We start from the raw sequence: 5,004 nt of genomic DNA, 5'->3' as shown, positions 1-5,004 counted from the left end.
ACTCCTCCAAGTCCTGTGTCTGATTATGTCTTTAGCAATAGGAACTTACCTTAGACATCAGGGAGGTGACCAAGAGCAATGGAAAAAAAAAAAAACTTATTTTGGGAGTCTACTGGGTTCCCCTAACCAACAGTTGGAAAGAAGGTTTCTTATGCCTGGTCATTGGTTTTTATTAGATAGTTTCTAGCCCTTGGGGAATAGAAATCTTCACCACATGAGTTTAAATAAATATGATGCAAGACAAGCCAGAAGGAAAATGGTGGCCTTGACTTTATAATTCCAGAACTAAAATGGAAATTTCTGGTTTCTTGGGAAAGTCAGTTATGTCAAATGATGCTTTGCTGGGACACAGAGGTGAAAGGATGTTTTGCTAAAGCAGACACAAGTGAAAGGATGTTTTCCTATAGCTGACACGTGAAAGGATATGTGATGTTTAGAAGGAATGTAAATATGACCCCACAGATAGTGGGAGCTGGAGGGTTGCTTTGCTTTTCTCCGCCTCGCTAGTCTTTGCTGACATCACGTGTGTATTAGTTCACCTTACATTGTGTTGTTGAGCTTTACTTGTGGTGGCTTTGTAGAGAGAAACTTGCCAAAGAACTTCTCATGAGGCTCCTGTGACTTCTTGCTGCTTCCATGGACTCGGGCCAGTTAGAGAGCCTTGCGGTTTCTTCTGGATTGAACTGCCTTGATGGTTCATGTGTGGTGTCTGCCGAGTGGACTGGACTGCAGCTGCTGATTCATATGTGGTATCTGCCGAGTGGACTGGTCTAGTGATTTGTGTTAGGTGGTTTGCTAATAGACTGAACTGCTAATATCCTGACAACAAAGATTGGAATCACCCCAAAGAATTATTTCTAAACAGGTCTACTACCTCCATGTTCTAATAACTTTTCTTTTCCACTAGCTCTGGTGTGTGGTAGACTAGAGGAGAGGTTGAACCCTTATTAAAGTAGGTTGTAAAAATTACAAGCCTACACAGAACACTGAGCAACTGTAATTCAAATTAGTTCTCATGATGGCAAAACCAATAGGGAATCAGGAATCCAGGAGATTAGTAAACAGTGGCCAAAGTAAAAGTGGAGCAGCCAGATGCTTCCAACATATCATCTGAGCATCCTTAAGACAATGTTAAATAATGATCAAAGTGGGAGCCAGGCAGCCAGAGATGTCAAACCCGTCACACACATGACTTTAGACACTCACCAGAGACATGTCTTGGAGAATAATAATGATGCTAGAAATGTATCGTTTCAGATCAGATCATGTCGCTATGGTAACTAGTAGTTTACATGACAAGGCTGAGAAGTTATTAAGCAACATGATCCCTGTGGTGTTGTTAAGGAATCAGCATCAAAGCTAAGATGACAATGTACTTACAAACTCTACCCAGTGGGCAGACTAAAAATGCAGATCCTTGTAGCTAAAGCCCACAAGCACTGATCCTTTTCCAGCTCTCCTGAAAGAATTTACAACCCTGTGTGGATACAGTGTATATTTACTCTCTCTGCACAATCTCTAAGCTTCCCAGTAAATCCTCGGGTATACATAGTGGCAAAACAACAGACTCCATCTTAGACAGGTTGAAGGTGAGGACAGACACCAAGACTGTGCTCTCTGACCTCCACGAGTGACCAAGCCGGCTCAGTCAGTCAACAGGGTCTTAAGGGAGGGCATGAGAATTGAAAAAGACAAAGACAACATTGTAACCTGATTCCAGCCCCTTCTGAGGCTGAAGAACCTTTATTTTTTTCCCAGTCTGCTTTTGTATCAATCTAGGTACATCCAGAAAACATGGTCAGTTCTTAGATCAAAGACAAAGTAATCAAGCAAGGCCATTAACAAAGCGATCACTCCTGGTACTCATCAAGCAAAGCAGTAAACAAAACCCCATCGGTCGCTGTTTCTAACATTCTTATCTGAGGCTACTTCCTTGCCTGAGCCCAGTGACAGATGCCAAATCTCTAGAAGCGGCGCCAAAAGCTCTCAACACACAAGCAAGCACCTTCACTCACACACATGAAGAAGAGTACATTGGTAAGGACGTGGGAACCTATCCCTTTAAAAGGCATGACCGGAATGATGACATCATCACCACTGCACAGACCCCACTGAGCAGAACTCACCTTCATGACCACCAAGCTGAGGATCTAGGAAGTGGACACCATCTAACAGGCCTCAAAGTTTCATCATGAAAGAGGGGCTTCCAGGGCGAGTGGCCTGTGTCCTCTAATGAAGGATATACTGAAGTGATAAACCCCTTGCTCAGTTCTCAGAATCTGTGGAGGATTCAGGCCCTGTAAAATCCTCCAACAGATCACTGGAGAGAAACAATGTTCTGCTGCTTAGAAGTTTGGACCTGAAAAATAGGTCAAAGGTAGCTTTAGATGATTAAATAAACACTAAAAAAGTATGATGCAAATCTTCCTTTATGAAGTGCACGTTAACTATCTTTAGTCTATGTTCAATAACTCTGGGAGATATTAATAGGCCTGGTGGTGGAGTTAGGGTTCTTGTACAAGACCAGAGAGCTTACTCTATAGAAACCCCCACAATCCTGTACTGTCCCCATTGTGTTAAGGACACAAGAGAGGCCATTAGCAATGCAGGAAGCGGGCCCTCACTAGAACCTGATCGTGCTAACACCCTTGACCTCACGCCTGCAGGCTTCTGCACTCTGAGAAAATACCTGTCTCTTGTTTCAGCCACTTCTTCTGTGCTTCTTCACAATGGCAGCCCGAGCTGAGACATTGGTACTTCCCCCATCCTCACAGAGTGAGTGCAGCACATGACTCTGTCTGTCCTCGTCTTCAACGGTCTTGTTGCTTAGTCATGAGTGCTAACTACTGAGTGACTCGGTACAAATGCCAGTGATATGCACCACTGAGAGCTTGAAAGAACAAATATAAACTCCCTTCCCCCAAACACACATATGTGTGTCCACACATGCGTGCACATGCGCACACACACGCAGGCACACATGCACACACACTTGTACATGTGTACACTCAAGAATGCATGCACATATGCACATATGCATCCACACCCTTAAGTACACACATAAACATACATGCACACACACATACACATGTGAACACATGCATACATGTGTACACCCCAAGCATGCATGCACATGGGCACATATACATCCATGGGTTTTTTTTTTGTTTTTTTTGGTTTTTGTTTTTGTTTTTGTTTTTCGAGACAGGGTTTCTCTGTATAGCCCTGGCTGTCCTGGAACTCGCTCTGTAGACCAGGCTGGCCTCAACTCAGAAATCCGCCTGCCTCTGCCTCCNAAGTGCTGGGATTAAAGGCGTGTGCTACCACGCCCGGCTACATCCATGCACTTAATTACATGCATAAGCATACACATGCGTGTGCGCGCGCACACAGACAGCTCTGCTCCATGCCAGCTGTGCATTTGAAAGCGATGTAAATCACTGTCCCAACTTGGTGCTTTCTAGCTTGTCAGGAACGGACTCATTGTCTCTCTTGCCCCTCCTTCCTTCCTCTACCTTCTCTCCTTGAGTGTGTTTGTGAGATTGCACATGCATGTGTTCATGCCTTCAGCTACTTACAATTTCAGCAGCTAAAGTTTCCAATTGTCACTTCCTGACGGCCTCTGTGGTTTCAGAACCTTGGACAGCGCTTTGTTCGTCTCTCTAGGAACCTGTCTTTTTGTTGTTATTTGGTTGGTTTTGTGCTTCAGATTAAAATATAATTACATGAGGCGGTGGCACCGCGCGGGACGGAGTTAAGGTCTCCTTTATCGCCAGTGTACGGCGGCGGCCGAGCAGAGCCAGAGTCGGTGGCCGCGGACCAGCCCTCGGGGGTGCGAGCGTGAGCGCGGCCAAGCCCGCGTCGCCTTCTGCGGCGAGTAGGGCCTCGCGGCGTCATCGGCGGCGAGTAGCCGCTGCGGCCTGGCCGACCTTGTCGGACGCGACTGAGGAGCAGCCCAAGGAGACGACGGGCGCCACCGAGAACGGAACACGAGGCCGCCCCCGAAGGCGAGGCCCCGGTCGAGCCCAGCGCGGCGGCCGCGGCCCCCCACGGACGGCCTCGGCCGGGTCCGGGGGTGGGACCACGACCGCCCCGAGCCGAACCAGAACGGGTCGAGGGCGACCAGATCAACGCCAGAAAGAAAGAGGAGGACGCAGGGAAAACGTTTGTTGGTGGTCTGAGCTGGGATACCAGCAAAAAATATTTAAAGGATTATTTTACTAAGTTTGGAGAGGTTGTTGACTGTACAATAAAAATGGATCCCAACACTGGACGATCAAGAGGGTTTGGTTTTATTCTCTTCAAAGATTCTTCCAGTGTGGAAAAGGTCTTAGATCAGAAGGAGCACAGGCTGGATGGCCAAGTCATCGACCCAAAAAAGACTATGGCTATGAAGAAGGATCCTGTGAAGAAAATCTTTGTGGGGGGTCTAAACCTTGAAGCCACAGAGGAAAAGATCAGAGAATACTTCGGCCAGTTTGGGGAGATTGAGGCCATTGAGCTTCCAATAGGTCCCAAGTTGAACAAAAGACGGGGTTTTGTTTTTATTACATTTAAAGAGGAAGATCCTGTGACGAAAGTTCTGGAGAAGAAATTTCATACTGTCAGTGGAAGCAAGTGTGAAATCAAGGTTGCCCAGCCCAAAGAGGTGTATCAGCAACAGCAGTATTGCTGTGGTGGCAGAGGAAATCGCAATCGAGGGAACCGAGGCAGTGGTGGAGGTCAGGGTAGTACAAATTATGGAAAGAGCCAGCGACGCGGTGGTCATCAGAATAACTACAAGCCATACTGAGAGGCGGCAGGAGCGGCCGAGTGACGACCGCACACGCTTTGTTTGGACGCGGAGTGAACACAATTATGTACCAAATTTAACTTGGCAAACTTTTATGGCCTGTCCCATGTGCATCTTATTTAAAATTTCCCCCAGAAATCACTTTCCTGTTTACTATTCCAGAGCTCTAGTTGTTGTAGGCAGCGTGTGGCGTCTCAGAGGCCAGAGCGGCA

At 46.8% G+C, this 5,004-nt stretch overlaps 1 pseudogene across 1 annotated transcript; it reads left to right on the top strand.

Annotated features, from left to right (window-relative positions):
- The first annotated feature begins 1,265 nt into the window (after positions 1-1,265).
- LOC110326066 lies at positions 1,266-4,998 on the top strand (annotated as a pseudogene). The gene is made up of 2 exons (XR_002380767.1): positions 1,266-1,276; positions 3,777-4,998. The product of XR_002380767.1 is annotated as a heterogeneous nuclear ribonucleoprotein A/B pseudogene (transcript).
- Positions 4,999-5,004: the final 6 nt, after the last annotated feature.

The sequence above is a fragment of the Mus pahari genome, chromosome 9 (assembly GCF_900095145.1).
Source record: "Mus pahari chromosome 9, PAHARI_EIJ_v1.1, whole genome shotgun sequence".
In the NCBI taxonomy this organism is placed as follows: domain Eukaryota; kingdom Metazoa; phylum Chordata; class Mammalia; order Rodentia; family Muridae; genus Mus; species Mus pahari.
The sequence above is the reverse complement of the archived record's forward strand: the minus strand, read 5'-3'. Positions and strand labels throughout refer to the sequence as shown.